Source organism: Trachypithecus francoisi, unplaced genomic scaffold, assembly GCF_009764315.1.
Source record: "Trachypithecus francoisi isolate TF-2019V2 unplaced genomic scaffold, Tfra_2.0 Lachesis_group2, whole genome shotgun sequence".
Taxonomy (NCBI): Eukaryota; Metazoa; Chordata; class Mammalia; order Primates; family Cercopithecidae; genus Trachypithecus; species Trachypithecus francoisi.
The window spans coordinates 53,520,101-53,535,699 of record NW_022681465.1 but is presented as its reverse complement, the minus strand read 5'-3'; the positions used below and the strand labels follow the sequence as shown (position 1 = coordinate 53,535,699).

Below are 15,599 nucleotides of genomic sequence, written 5' to 3'. Positions count from 1 at the left end.
TTTCTTAAGCTGAATTCAGATACATTTCTGTGTGCCCATTTTTTGCTTTAATTATTATTTTTCATTGACACAATAATTGCACATATTAATGGAGTTCAGTGTAATATTTCAATACATGTATACAACATGTACTGATCAAATCAGGCAAATTACCATATTCATCATGTTAAACACCTATCATTCCTTTGTGTTGGGAACATTCAAAATCTGCTCTTCTAGGTATTTAAAAATATACAGTAAATTATTATTAATTATATTTGCTATAGAACACTAGCGCTACAGCACTATAGAACACTAGAACTTATTCCTTCTATATAGCTATAATTGCTTTCTGCTAACCAACCTCTGGCTATGTGCCCCATGCCCCTTCCCAAGTAACCACAATTCTACTCTCTACTTCTCTGAAATCAACTTTTTTAGCTCCCACATATGAGTGAGAACATGCGGTACTTGTCTTTCCGTGCCTGGCTTATTTCACTTAACATAATGTCCCCCAAGCACATCCATGTTGCCAGACACATTTTTATAAACCGATTTGTGTTGCCTAGCTTAAGGCTGTGAACCTCTCAAGTGAGTAGTCATAGAAGCCATCTCCTTTCATTTTTTAACTTATTTGTGTCAGGCAAGATGGAAAAAAGAGGAAAAATCCAACTTCTTAATCAGATGCAATACACCATTCCTTTATACACAAAAGCAAATTCAAGAAAATTAGTTTGCATTGGCACTTCTTGGGTACTTTAAATCACTTGACGATGGGAATAGAACATTAGTGAGCTGGTATGTGCTATAATTACACCTACTGTTGCATGTTATTTCTTCTTCCATGGAACATATGGCAACTTTCCAGAAACCTTTGTTCTGTTATTATACTGTAATATTCTTCAATATAGAGGGAAAGAGTATTTTTAAATTTTTTCCCTTTCCTTTGAAATTATTTCCCATGCCTTTCATGGACCTTGGTAATGTTCCAAAACTTTTCTAATCAATATAACATTGTATGCTGTCAAAATGGATTTTCTTTGCTAGAATTTATATGGCACTATACATTTAATATCTGTTCTACATAAATCCTTTTTTGGTATTATTTTCTTGTTTCGTGAGAGTCTTTTTTTTCAGACCTATTGAGTTATCTCCAATTTTAAAGGCTTTATTAAAGTAGCTCTAGAGTTCCATTTCCGGAAACACTGAACAGCAAAACCTTTTTGACAATTTGCTATCATGTTACTTAGAGACTGAGACTCATTCCATTTGCAAAGTGTCTGAAAAGGGGGTATTAGACATTTGAGGAGGATGAACTGCTTTGATCAAACTGGTTAGTACATTCAGTCATATAACCAGTGAATCCTGGTAGCAAGCTTGATGATTGGGGAATTGTTTTTTGTTCCTTTAGTATATTGAGTGACTGTCTTAATGAATTTATGAAAACACTGGAGTTTTGTTTGGTTGCTTGCTTTTTGTTATGACCTCATTGTAGTCCATAACCGTAAAAATAACCCCTTATTGAACACAAAAATAAAGCTTAACATTGAACAGTAATAGCAACTCAATAATAAAGCAAATTAAAATGGAAAAAATCTAGTCTGATATGTACCAAACAAAATATTATTATTATATAATGTCTTCTTAGCTGGGCAATTACAATTATGATTCAAGTTCTATACTGTGATATTTCAGCATTTTAATAGTTTTGTGTTTTATTGGTTGTTTTTCCAAGAATATACATTGAAAAATATATGCAAAATTACATATATTATTTGCATTTATTAATGCCCACCAACCAGTGGGAAGATGTGGGAATGGATATGTACTGAAGTTTAAACCACTTACCTTTGTGCTATTCCTGTATTTTAATATGGAAAGGAAAAAAAAGGAAATCAACATTAAAGACTGGGTGATGTACTAAGAATAATAGAGACCAGCCAGGTCAGTGCTCATGACTGAGTAAAACTATTGGTTATTTTGCAAGATAATTCTTTCTGCTAATTTGTTTCTAGGGCTAAATGGCACTATATAAATACATTGAAGTTAGAATGCTGACAGAGTGAAAATGTTTTGTTTTCTGAGAATGCCACAGACTATTTCTGAAACATTTAAACTTTGGCATTAACTACATTTTCCAAGCACCTTTCCCCTATTTCAAAATATGAATACATATAGCCCCTATGTTTCGGATTAATTTGCAACTGATTTATCAAAATTGGCAAGACCTATTTGCTAACCACAAGGTCTAGGAAGCCAGTTTTTTATGTGTGTGTGTTTTTTAAAGGTATTCTTAAATTTTCCATTCGGACCACTCAGTTAATTCAGAGGAGATTCAAACTTTGATTATGAGAGTTTCTTAAAAAACAGAGAAGCCATTGAGTGTTTCCTTTCACTGTATTTTTTCTATCTGATCTATTTTGCCAGTCTGAGAGACCCTTTTTTCCTTTGGTTTCCCTGTTCTCAAGATAAGTGGAACGTGTTCATTAATAAAGTAATAACAAATTCAAAAAATATTTATTCCGGATAATGCTTCCATTCCCCATGGATCATATATTCTAACAGAAAAAACATCATTATTAATAGAAGTCAACTGGCCAGGAATGGTGGCAGACACCTGTAATCCCAGAACTTTGGGAGGCCGAGGCGGGTGGATCACTTGAGGTCAAGAGTTCAAGACCAGCCTGATCAACATGGCAAAACCACATCTCTACTAAAAATACAAAGTGGCTCATGACTGTAATCCCAGCTACTTGGGAGGCTGAGGCAAGAGAATCGCTTGAACTCAGGAGGTGGAGGTTGCAGTGAGCCAAGATCGTGCCATTGCACTCCAGTGACTGCAACAAGAGCAGAACTCCATCTCAAAAAAAAAAAAAAAAAGTCAACTGTATAATACATTCAGTGCATTTGCTTTTAGTTTCTTTCATACTTAACTGACACTGTGTTTCAGGACACGTGTCTTTTGCTTACACTTTCCCCTGAAGACCCAATACAGAGACTGAGCCTGCACATTAGCAATTAAACACTTGAATATCTACACATCAATCTATCTGTTAATTAATCAGTTAAATATTGCAGATGTATTTCCCATATTATCCAGTCTCCCAAATGTATCTAATCATAAACTTACCTGGGCATTTATTTAACATACAGAATCCCAGGTCCCTGCTCTGGAGGCTGGGGACTGTGGATGTTTAAATAATATCCCAAAGTGATTCTTAGCAATCTGGGACCCATACACACTGTGCTGGCTAATTATGCTTTCTGTAACACAGAGTTCTCATATGGCCCTGATTTCAGGTCATTTTCATCTTTTTAACAATGATAACATTTTCAATGTGTAATTATATGTGACTTTATATTTAGACATCGTAAGACCTTTCATATTAATGTATTTACCAACAGAAAAATTTTCTTTGTCAGACTACTTGTCATAATTTTTCCTTCAGAAAAAGGATCCTTATAATATTAAGTGTGGTCTGTTTCCTTAAGAAGATTGAATGTGCTGTTTAGAAAGGAGACAGCAAATGATGGTGACAGTTACAATCTATTTTTGTGAATTTTGGGGCAAGTCATTTAGTCTATTTGAAGTTTATCCGGATTTTAAGGCAAATATCAACATCAGAAATAAGTTTTATATTATTTGAAGAAAAAGCAACTCTTTATGTCATTGCTTTGATTTTTTTGTCAAAATATTTTATTTTTATTTTAGGTTACACCACAAAAAGGGTAAATGTATATATTTACATTTATGAAATGGGGTGTGGATTAAAACAGATTGAAAAGTATTAGTTTAAAAGGTGCATTCATTTTCTATCTCTGTAGCTAATTACCACAAATGTTAATTAATGTTGACAAATGTTAATTAATCACTTAAATATTTCAAAGAACACACACAGTTTCTGTGAGTCAGAAATCTAGGCACAATTTAGTTGGGTCTTCTGGTCAAATACTTATCAAAACCTCAATGAAATCTCATAAGGCTGCATACAACATGTTGGTTTGATTTGAAGACTTGGCTAGGGAAGAATCTACTTCCAAGCTCATTCCGGTTGTTGGGAGAATTACTTTCTTTGTGGTTGTGTGACTGAGAAGCCCTTGCTTCTTATTGGCTGTCAGCTGAAGACTGCCTACAGTTCCCAGCCCTCTCAATAGGCAGCTCATACCATGGCTGTTTGCTTCTTCAAGACCAGCAGGAGATTCTGTCTCTCCAGTCCACTAAGACAGTCTTACATAACAAGACAATCACAGGGGTGATATCCCATCACCTCTGCTATGTTGTATTGGTTAAAGGCAGATCTCAGGTTCTGTCACTCAAGGGGAAGGCACCATATACTAGGGCTGTGAATCATTAGAGATGATCCTAGGGTGTAATTGGACTTCATCAAAATGAAAACTTCTGTGCCTCAAAGGACACTACCAAGAAAGCAAAAAGACGGCCTACAAAATGGAAGACAACATTTACAAACCTTGTGCCTGATAAGTCCTTTATATAGCTTACTTTCCAGAATATATAAAGGACTCGTCCAGCTCAAAAACAAAAAGACAAATAACCCAGTTGAAAATGGGCAGAGAATGTGAATAAACAGTTCTCCAAAGAAGGTATACAAATGGCCAATGAACACATGAAAAGATATTCAACATCATTAGTCATTAGAGAAATGCTAATCAAAACCTCAATGAGATACCACTTTATACCCACTAGGATGCCTACAATCAAAAAGACCGACGAAAACAAGTGTTAGTGAGGATGTGGAGTTGGAACTCTTATACAGTACTGGTGACAAGGACACCCTCCTTGGTCAAACTTTAGCCAGCCTCCTCTTAGCCTTCTTCTCTATTAGGCATTATTGTTAACCTGCTGTCCTTGGTCTGCTGAGCCCACTTTAGCAAAAATTGTGCCAAGCCAGTTTAACAAGAATCACTCACCCTTTGTGTCCAACCAGGTTCCTCTTGGTACTTTTCCGTCTGCGAACTCCCTCACTCTGCCCATTGCTATAAATCTCCAGCTGCCCCTGTTGTATTCAAAGTTCAGTTCAATTTCTCTTATTGCAATAGTCTTGAATAAAGTATTTCTTGTCTGTTTAGTTCTATTCAATGGAATAGATTTATCATTGCGTTACAAATGCATTTTTACCATCTAATGTAATTTTTTATGACACTAGTGAGAATTTTAAATCATGCAGCTTTAAACTGCTTCTTTAGAAAGCAGTTTAGCAGTTTCTCAAGTGGTTAAACATAGAGTTACTCAGCACTTCCACTCTTAGGTATATACTCAAGAGACTTGAAAATATGTTCACACAAAAACTTACATGTGAATATTCATAGAACAATTATTCATAATAGCCAAAAAGTGAAAACAACTCAAATCAACTAATGGATAATCAAAATCTCCATAAATAACCATAAATGGAATATTATTCATCCATAAAACTAAATAGTACTGATATATGCTAAAACATGGATGACTATGAAAACATTATGGTTAGTGAAAGAAGCCAGACATAAAAGGCCATATCTTGTATAATTCCATTTGTATGAAATGCCCAGAAGAGGATAATCCATAGAGACAGATAAGAAATTGGCATTTGGCAGAGCTGGGGGAAGACAGAAATTGAGAGGGACTGCTCCTGGGTATTATAATAGATTTCTTTTTCTGGTGATGAAAATGTTCTGGAATTAGATAGTGGTGATAGTTACGCGACCTTGTGAATACACTGAAGGTCTCAGAATTTTACACTTTAAGAGTGAGAATTTTATGGTACATGAACTTTATTTTAATCTGTTAGAAGCATAGGAGCCACGGGAAAACTTTCTCTTTACCCTCTGAAGTTTCACTGAAAATCAACTGAAAGATGGCATATTCATAAGAGAAAAGACATACCAAATTTGTTAATGTGCACCCAAGAGTCATAAAAAATAGGAAAACTCAAAGAGAGGGCCAGATGGTTGATACTTTTATACCATCTTGAAGTTACAGAAAGAACAGGAGCTTGAAGCATGGCAAGACAAGTTATAGGAGGAAGAGAGAAAAAAGGCATGGGGCAAAGGCAGTCTTGTGATGCAAATGAAGCCTCACATGCAGCAGCCCTCAGAAAGCATAGACAGTAGCCTGTGGCTGAGTTAACTTTTTCAAGATCTGGACACACCAATGCAGATTTTCTCTACAGATGCAAATCTCCTCCCTGCAAAAAGCATTTTTTAAGCTATTCTGTGTTTCTTGACACTGTGAATACTTATCTTGAAATATGTCAAAGAATTATATTTTGGGGTAAAATATTTTGGGGTGGTTCATTTAAAAGTATACAAAAAAAAGCAGTGAAAAGGCATCATTTTCTAAGTGAACTTACTCCATTTTATGTTTGTGTGGTGTGTGATGGTTAAAAATTAATTGTAATTATAATGCTAACATATAGAATAAGAAGTGTTAATATTTCTAAAAAAGTACAACATCAAAGTTAGTTATCTTTGCTCAAGCACTAAACATAACATTGCAGTAAGCGTTTAAGGATTCATCATTCCCAAATAGTCACTAGTAAATCGAACAGTAACTAATGTGTAATGAATAAAGCAGTTCTATAGCACATTGTCAAATATATACGTATTTTCTCAGGTATATAGCTTATCTCACTGGTGCTTCTCTGAAGGTTTGTGTTATCCAGTGGGGAAGGAGGAGGGGGTGGAAGGAGCAGAGAGGGGAAAAGAGGAAAAAAGAAAACAAGAGGAGAAGAAATGATCATTAAAGCTCACCCCTGATTTCTATCTTAGGGCTTTCAAGCTATTGCTGTTTTTCTCCAGCACCTAACTGAGATTAAGCATTTAGGTTGCAAAGCATTCTGTAAATTATTTTGCAGTATTAATTGGTACTGGTTGAGCTGCCTATCCAAGAGTTGTGAAGGAGACCACAAAACCCAGAGAGAAATAAACTGGTTTGCACAAGAAAGAAACAGGAAATTCATGGGTGAGGGGCACACAGTTAAAAACAGCTTAAAGAGAAGGGGGAGAACCTATGGAAAAAGCAGAATCCTGGTAAAATAGTGAAACATCTGGCTCTGCCTGGGGTATTGGAATGCAGAGGGACTTTTTAAGAATGTAAATACCTAATGTAAGTTTAAATCACTTGCTGAGTGGTACTACAATTAACATTACTTTGGCAGACTTCAAAAACAAGTGATGTTATTTTGCAATACTAATATTATAATCATGAAGTTTAAATCACTTATATCCTTATAAGAAGACTAAAAAACAAAACCATGAAAAATAATAGCTACAACAATTTGTTAAGAGACAGGCAATACAAAAATGCAAATTGTGACATCAAAAATTCAAAATGTTGGGGAGAAGGCAGTTAATGTGTGCAGTTTTTTGTTTGTCTCTTTTTTTGCAATCAAAATTAAATTCTCCCATTAAAAGACAGAGTGGCTGAATGTATTTAAAAACAACACCCAATTATATGCTGCCTACAAGAAACTCACACCTACAAAGACATACATAGATTGAAAATGAAGGGATAGAGAAAGAAAGAAATCAAAGGCAAGTTATTTGCTTCCAAGATTCAATGATGGAACAGACATTGGTAGACATTCCCATTCCAAAAGGAAAAAAATAGCCAAAAGCAGGGGTAACAGGGGCCATGCAAGTATGGAACCCAGAAGAGCAAATATTTTAAACTCTAAAATACTCAGTTTAAAACTCTAAAATAATCCCTCTTGGCTGCACATTCTGTATCCAGGGCACGCTGGTGAGAAGAGTGGGCACCCAAGGCCTTGGGCAGCCCTGTTTCCATTGCTTTGCTAGACACAGCCTACACAGTCATTCTCACAGGTTGAAGTTAAATGCCTTTGGCTTTTCTAGGCTGGAGGTACACATTGCTGGTGGCTCTATAACTCTGGGGTTTGGAAGGTAGTGGCCCTGCTCCCACAACTCCACTAGACAATTCCCCAGTGGGGATTCTGTGAGGGCTCCAATCCTGTATTTCTGCTCAGCATTGTCCTAGTTGTCTTGACATGGGGACTTTCCACCGAAGTAGTCTCTCTTATGGTAGTCTTCTGCCTGAGCACCCAGGCTTTCTGCTATATCCTCTGAAATCTAGGTAGCAGGTGCCAATTCTCCACCACCACTCCTGCACTCTGCACACCTGCAGACCTAACACCACATGGAAGCTGCCAAGGCTTATGGCTTGTGCCCTTTGGAGCAGTGGCTCCAGTGGTATCTGGGGCCGTTTGAGCTGTGGCTGGAGGCAGAGTGGCCAGGATGTGGAGAGCAGAATGCCCAGGTGGCAAAGGACAGCAGGACCCTGGGCCTGGCCCTTGAAACCATTCTGTCTTCCTAGGCCTCTGGGCCTTTGATGGGAGGCTTAGCCTTGAAAATTTCAGAAATGCTTTTGGGATCTTTTTCCCGTTGTCTTGACTATTAGCACCTGCCTGCCTTATATCTCTGCTAATCTCTCTAGCAAGTGCTTGCTTCCCAATACCCTGTGATTTCTCTCTTGGAAATGCTCTTTTCTTCTCTAACACATGGCCAGGATGTGAATTTTCCAAATTTTTCCACTCTGTTTGCTTTTTCTCTACCAGTTTACCATAAGCAGTTAGAAGTAACCACACAGCAGCCTGAGCCCTTTGCTGCTCAGAAATGTCTTCTGTCAGATACCATAGTTCATCAGTCTTAAGTTCAGCCTTCCACAAAGCCCAAGGGCATGCACACAATGTAGTCAAGTTCTTTGCTAGGTGTAACAAAGATGATAGCTGCAGTTTGCGGTAAGTTCCTCATTTCCATTTGAGACCTCATAAGCATGGCCTTTCCTGACAGGATTTCTATCAGCATTTTGATCACAACCGCTTAACTAATCTCTAAGAAGTTCTGAACTTTCACTCAAATTCCTATCTTTTTCTGAGCCCTCCAAACTCTTCCCATCTCTACCCATTCCCCAGTTCAAAAGCCTCTTCTGCATTTTCAGGTATCTTTAATGTAACACTCCATTTCTGGATACCAATTTTTTGTCTTAGTCTGTGTTGCTTAAAGGAATACCTGAGACTGAGTAATTGATAAAGAAAAGAGGTTTATTTAGCTCACAGTTCTGTAGGCTGTACAAGAAGCAAGGTGAGAACATCTGCTTCTGATGAGGGCCTCAAGAAGCTTCCAATCATGGTGGAAAGTGAAGGGGAGCCAACATGTGCCGATCACATGGTGAGAGAGGAGGCAAGTGACAGGAGGAGGTGCCAGGCTGTTTTCAACAAACATTTCTCAGGGAAACTCTCATGGGAACTAATATAGTGAGAACGCAGTACCACAGGGATGATGCCAAGCCATTCATGAGGGATCTACCCCGATAACCAAAACATTCCCATTAGGTTCCACCTCTAACGTTGGGATCAAATTTTAACATGAAGTCTGAAGGGTCAAATATCCAAACTATAGTCAGGTAGATCAATAGGTGACAAAACTGGAAAATGGCCTAATAGCAAAGTTTGAATTTCTTGTTGTAAACAACAGATGAGGGTAGCAGGTGGGGAGTGCATCTTGTAGTCTGCTCAGGCTGCCATAACAAAATAGCAAACACCAGTATTTTTGACTTAAACAACAGACATTTATTTCTCACAGTTTTGGAGGCTGGAAAATCTGAGATCAAGGTGCTGACATATTTGATTCTTGGTGAGGATCCAATTGCTGGCTTGCACATGGTAATCTTCTCACAGTATCCTCACCTGACAAAGAGAAAACACTCTGGTGTCTCTTTCTTTTGTAAGGGCATTAATGCCATCACTAGGGGCTCTACCCTCCTGGTATTATCTAAACCTAACTATCTCTCAAAGGCCTCAATTTCTAATGCCATCACTTTGGAGGTTAGGGTATCAAAATATGGATGTGGGGGGCACACAAATGTTCAGTATATAAGATGGCTAGTGAGTTGGCCATGTCTTGTTAGAGTCATAGTTGACTATCCAGAATAGTTACCCTGTAGGCAATTGTGTGCACCAGCAAAGACTTACCTAAATTCAGAATTTGGGTTTTTTAAGTCATCAACCTAAAGATGATAGTTTAAACCAAAGATGTACGTAAGGTGACACATGTAGACAGTATAAAGTGAACAAGGAAGTGGGCCAAAACCCCTGGATGCTCCAAGGGACACAGAGAAAAAGGAATCTGCTTAGGAAACTAGAAGGGTAAGTGGTGGGGTCCTGTAACATCTTTCTGGTGACCACAGAAGGGACTATAGTGCCGAAACTTGACCCAACAACTACCTTTGGGTAAGTGCTGGGGTCCTGTAACATCACCATCAGCAAGTCACTTAACTCTTCAGAACCACAATGTTGTCACCTACAAATGGAAATATTTCTAGTCACATCTTCTCCTTCACAAGGTTGTTGTGAATATTGGGTAAAATCATATTGTACAAAATGATAATATTTCAAAAGTCTCCTGCTAAGCTGCAATACCTCAACTGAGAAGGGCTTATTATCATCCATAATCACATTCATGGATGACTAATTCACATTAGCTTTCTCTCAGAGATGGAACATATGCTCGAGTGATCTCAGGAAATGTCCATGGCAGGAAACACAAAGCTGGACATCAGAATGATGCTGAGAAGAGGGATGACAACAAAGGACAGGGGATGTTGAAGAGGAAACTTGTCCAGGACCAGAATTACTGGGAACATGAATTTACAGCATTCCAAAGTCCCTGCAGTTTAATGAAAGGAAAGGCAGTCCTTTGAACTCCAGTTTTAAAGATGTTACATTTAGAAGGCACATGCAACAGAATACGCCCTTTCAAAGAAACAGTAGCTTAAGTGCTGGCACAATTACCAGCAGGTTTTCTGTGTTAAATATATATTCTGAAAATAGAAAGGACATTTCATACAACTTTTTCTCTAACCAAACAATCAAGAAGCAAGTGGTACAGCTCTCAGACCTTCAGATGACAATTACTGAACTTGAGGAGGAAAAATGTTTCTTCCCCTGGGACCTCTAAAATTACTGGTAACATGACTATGGAAAATGTGTCAAATAAACCAAAGCACCAACTTCAGAGACTGAAAGTCATTGGCTTCCCTGTGAAAATATCAAATATTTCACAGTTACTTGGCCAAATGTATGCTCACGTTAGGTAAAGAGAACATATTGTAACATTTTTCATTTATCTTGTTCTGCATGTATTAACACATTACAAATGAAATGAAAGTGATAGGTAGGAGAGAGTGCAGAATAGATGTCTTTATGGTCTAATTAGTTTTGATGAAGGCAGTTGCTATAAGGGACTTTCCCATTCAGAGGTGTAAGTCTTCCAGCCTTGGGCATAAGGAGCAGAAGAAATCCTTGGTGTAGAAATAAATGAAATAAAGAAAACAAGAAGAATAAGGAGATGCTCTGCCAAGTGGAGGATTCTAAGAGCCAAATTTTCTTCAATTTGTTTACTCATTCAAAAAAGGAATTCACACATCAATTATTGGTTGAAACCCTTTAATGTGCCGGACACACGGAGGGGGACAGGTAGCACGGAGAGCAGGAGGGAGGTGGATGCCGCCCTTGCTCTTAGGAAGCTTCCAATCTAGGAGAGAAGACTTCTATTAAACAAGTAATTAAACAAAACACCACATCACTATTTGGATAGAGAATGGGTATTGCAGGGAGATGAACAGAAACTCAATTGGGGCTAAAGATACTACATTAATGTCTTCAACGCCTTCTTTTCCTCAGATTGCTATATGCCTCCATGCTTTTCATTCTTTCTTCCTCTCCCTCTCTTCCAGTCTTCCACTGATTTTAATAACAATGAAAAAAAAAAGGAGGGGGGCAAGCTTTGGGTTGTGTGCCAGAAGCTGAAGAAACTCTGTAGCTCAGCACAGAATCAAATGCTAGCTTCTGTGGCAGCCAAAGTGAATCCGTCACACTAATGACATTCACGGTCTACATTGTGCTTCATTGTAATTAACCTTAAGTGGTTTGGGTAAATCACTTTAATTTGTTACATGTTGGCAGAATCAAACTACTTTTTTTTGCTTCTTCTTCTCTTTCCCTTTTAATCTTGCTTATCATTAACATCATAGCTAATGCTAGGAAACCATTGGTGGAAGCCCCTGTTTGCTACTATCTGAAATTCCTTCCACAGTGGAAAGAAAGGGCAGTGGTGTCTTGCATCTCAACATGATAGCCGGAATGAATGAGACCGAAGAGCCTCTTTCCAAGCACTTTTTGTGTTTTTAATTTTGCATTCTTTTACTTGAAGAGGGCCTCCAAATCTTGGATACACCCTCAAATGATATTAAGACTAAAAAAGTATATAACCCATAAGAATAAAAAATGTTGACTAAAATATATTGATATCATATCAGTGGGACATTGGACTAAAAGACATATTTGTGTGTGAGACAGAATAATAAAGGGAAGACAAGGCATAGAAATAAACATAGCTGGGCTGGGTGCAGTGGCTCATGTCTATAATCCCAACCCTTTTGGGGGCTGACAGAGGAGTATCCCTTGAGCTCAGGAGTTTGAGATTAGCCTGGGCAACATGTTGAGACCCTGTATCTACAAAAAAAAAAAAAAAAAAAAATTAGCTAAATGTGGTGGTGCATGACTGTAGTGCCAGCTACTCAGGAAGCTGAGGAAGGAGGATCACTTGAGCCAGGAGGTTGAGGCTGCAGTCAGCTGTGATCACACCACTGCACTCCACCCTGTATGACAGAGCAAGACCCTGTCTCAAAACAAATAGATAAGTAACTAGTTTATTCTACCTTTGGTTGGGATGGAGCATTCTTCAAACATTCAATGAATATTTATTGTGCACTCCTGTGTGCCAGGCACTGTTCCAAAAAAATGAGATACATCCAGAAACAAAACAATCAATAATGCCCGCCTTGTGGAGCTTACATTCTAACAAGGGAAGATAGACAATAAACACTAAGCATATTAAATAAGCATATATTGCATTAGAAGGTGATAAGCATAATGGGGGGATTGAGAGTTTGGGGTAAGGATACAGAAGATTTGAACAACACAATCAACCAACAAGATAGATGCCACACTCTATATATGAACACTCCACCCAACAATAGCAGCAGTCACATTTTTTTCTTCACCCATAGAATTTCAAGATAAACCACATCCTGGACAATAAAATGAACTTTGATAATTAAAAAGAGAAGGAAGACATTTGGTTTTTACTGAGAATGAATTGAGACTCATTGTAGGGTGTTGAACAAAAGGGACCTTGTAAGGCTGTTCTGGCTATTGCATTTCCTCTTGTAGGGGAAGGGAGGCACAAAACTAGAGGCTGAGACATCAGTTAGAAGGCTGTTGCCACCACCTGGGTGAGGGATGGTGGTGGTTTGGGGTCAAGGTCTCAGCTTTGAAGGCAACAAGAGTAGCGCGATTTGCTAACATTCAGGGAAGTATAATACAAACTTGTTTTAATATTGCTATCATTTGAAAGATTATGGGGAATAGTAACAGACTGCATCTCAGAATAGAAGCACTATTATGTCTTTAAAAACTTTTTTTAAATTTAATTTTATTTATTTTATTATTATACTTTAAGTTCTAGGGTACATGTGCACAATGTGCAGGTTTGATACATAGGTATACGTGTGCCATGTTGGTTTGCTGCACCCATTAACTCATCATTTACATTGGGTATTTCTCCTAATACTATCCCTCCCCCCAGCCCTCCCCCATCCTTATGACAGGCCCTGGAATGTGACGTTCCTGCCCTGTGTCCACGTGTTCTCATTGTTCAACTCCCACTTACGAGTGAGAACATGCAGTGTTTGGTTTCCTGTCCTTGTGATAGTTTGCTGAGAATGATGATTTCCAGCTTCATCCATGTTACTGCAAAGGACATGAATGCATCCTTTTTCATGGCTGCATAGTATTCCATGGTGTATATGTGCCACATTTTCTTAATCCAGTCTATCACTGATGGGTTGGTTCCAAGTCTTTGCTATTGTGAATACTGCAACAATAAGCATACATGTGCATGTGTCTTTATAGTAGTATGGTTTATAATCCTTTGGGTATATATCCAGTAATGGGATGGCTGGGTCAAATGGTATTTCTAGTTCTAGATCCTTGAGGAATCACCACACTGTCTTCCACAATGGTTGAACTAATTTACACTCCCACCAACAGTGTAAAAGCATTCCTATTTCTCCACATCCTCTCCAGCATCTGTTGTTTCCTGACTTTTTAATGTTTGCCATTCTAACTGGTGTGAGATGGTATCTCATTGTGGTTTTAATTTGCATTTCTCTGATGACTAGTGATGATGAGCACTTTTTCATGCGTCTCTTGGCTGCACATATGTCTTCTTCTGAGAAGTGACTGTTCATGTCCTTTGCCCACTTTTTGATGGGGTTGTTTGATGCTTTCTTGTAAATTTGTTTAACTTCTTTGTAGATTCTGGATATTAGCCCTTTGTCAGATGGGTAGATTGCAAAAATTTTCTCCCATTCTGTAGGTTGCTGGTTCACTCTGATGGTAGTTTCTTTTGCTGTGCAGAAGCTCTTTAGTTTAATTAGATCCCATTTGTCTATTTTGGCTTTTGTTGTCATTGCTTTTGGTGTTTTAGTCATGAAGTCCTTACCCATTCCTATGTCCTGAATGGTATTGCCTAGGTTTTCTTCTAGGGTTTTTATGGTTTTAGGTCTAACATTTAAGTCTCTGATCCATCTTGAATTAATTTTGGTATAAGGTGTAAGGAAGGGATCCAGTTTCAGCTTTCTACTTATGGCTACTCAGTTTTCCCAGCACAATTTATTAAATAGGGAATCCTTTTCCCATTGCTTGTTTTTGTCAGGTTTGTCAAAGATCAGATGGTTGTAGATGTGTGGTATTATTTCTGAGGCCTCTGTTCTGTTCCATTGGTCTTTACATCTGTTTTGGTACCAGTTCCATGCTTTTTTTGGTTACTGTAGACTTGTAGTATAGTTTGAAGTCAGGCAGTGTGATGCCTCCAGCTTCTTGGCAATTTGGATTCTTTTTTGGTTCCATATGAACTTTAAAGTGGTTTTTTCCAATTCCATGAAGAAAGTCATTGGTAGGTTGATGGGGATGGCATTGAATCTATAAATTACCTTGGGCAGTATGGCCATTTTCACGATATTGATCCTTCCTATCCATGAGCATGGAATGTTCTTCCATGTGTTTGTGTCCTCCTTTATTTTGTAGAACAGTGGTTTGTAGTTCTCCCTGAAGAGGTCCTTCACATCCCTTCTAAGTTGAATTCCTAGGTATTTTATTCTCTTTGAAGCAATTGTGAATGGGAGTTCACTCATGATTTGGCTCTCTGTTTGTCTGTTATTGGTGTAGAGGAATGCTTGTGATTTTTACACATTGATTTTGTGTCCTGAGACTTTGCTGAAGTTGCTTATCAGCTTTAGGAGATTTGGGGCTAAGATGATGGGGCTTTCTTTTGTTTACTTTTTGTTGTTGTTGTTGTTGTTGTTGTTTGTTTGTTTGTTTGTTTTTTGGAGATGGAGTCTCACTCTGTTGCCCAGGCTGGAGTGCAGTGGCATAATATTGGTTCACTGCAAGCTCTGCCTCCTGGGTTTATGCCATTCTCCTGCCTCAGCCTCCTGAGTAGCTGGGACTACAGGTGCCTGCCACCATGCCCAGCTAATT

General features: G+C 38.2%; 1 long non-coding RNA gene across 2 annotated transcripts in view; it reads right to left on the bottom strand.

Moving 5' to 3' along the window:
• Positions 1-4,921: 4,921 nt before the first annotated feature.
• Positions 4,922-15,599, bottom strand: part of LOC117064443 — a 31,558-nt gene continuing 20,880 nt past the window's right edge. The window contains exon 3 of one of the 2 annotated variants that reach the window (XR_004429459.1): positions 4,922-4,994. This is a non-coding gene — a long non-coding RNA (uncharacterized LOC117064443). Of the gene's footprint in view, positions 4,995-9,590; positions 9,684-15,599 lie in introns of those variants that run through there. The other variant, XR_004429458.1, reaches the window with a different exon arrangement.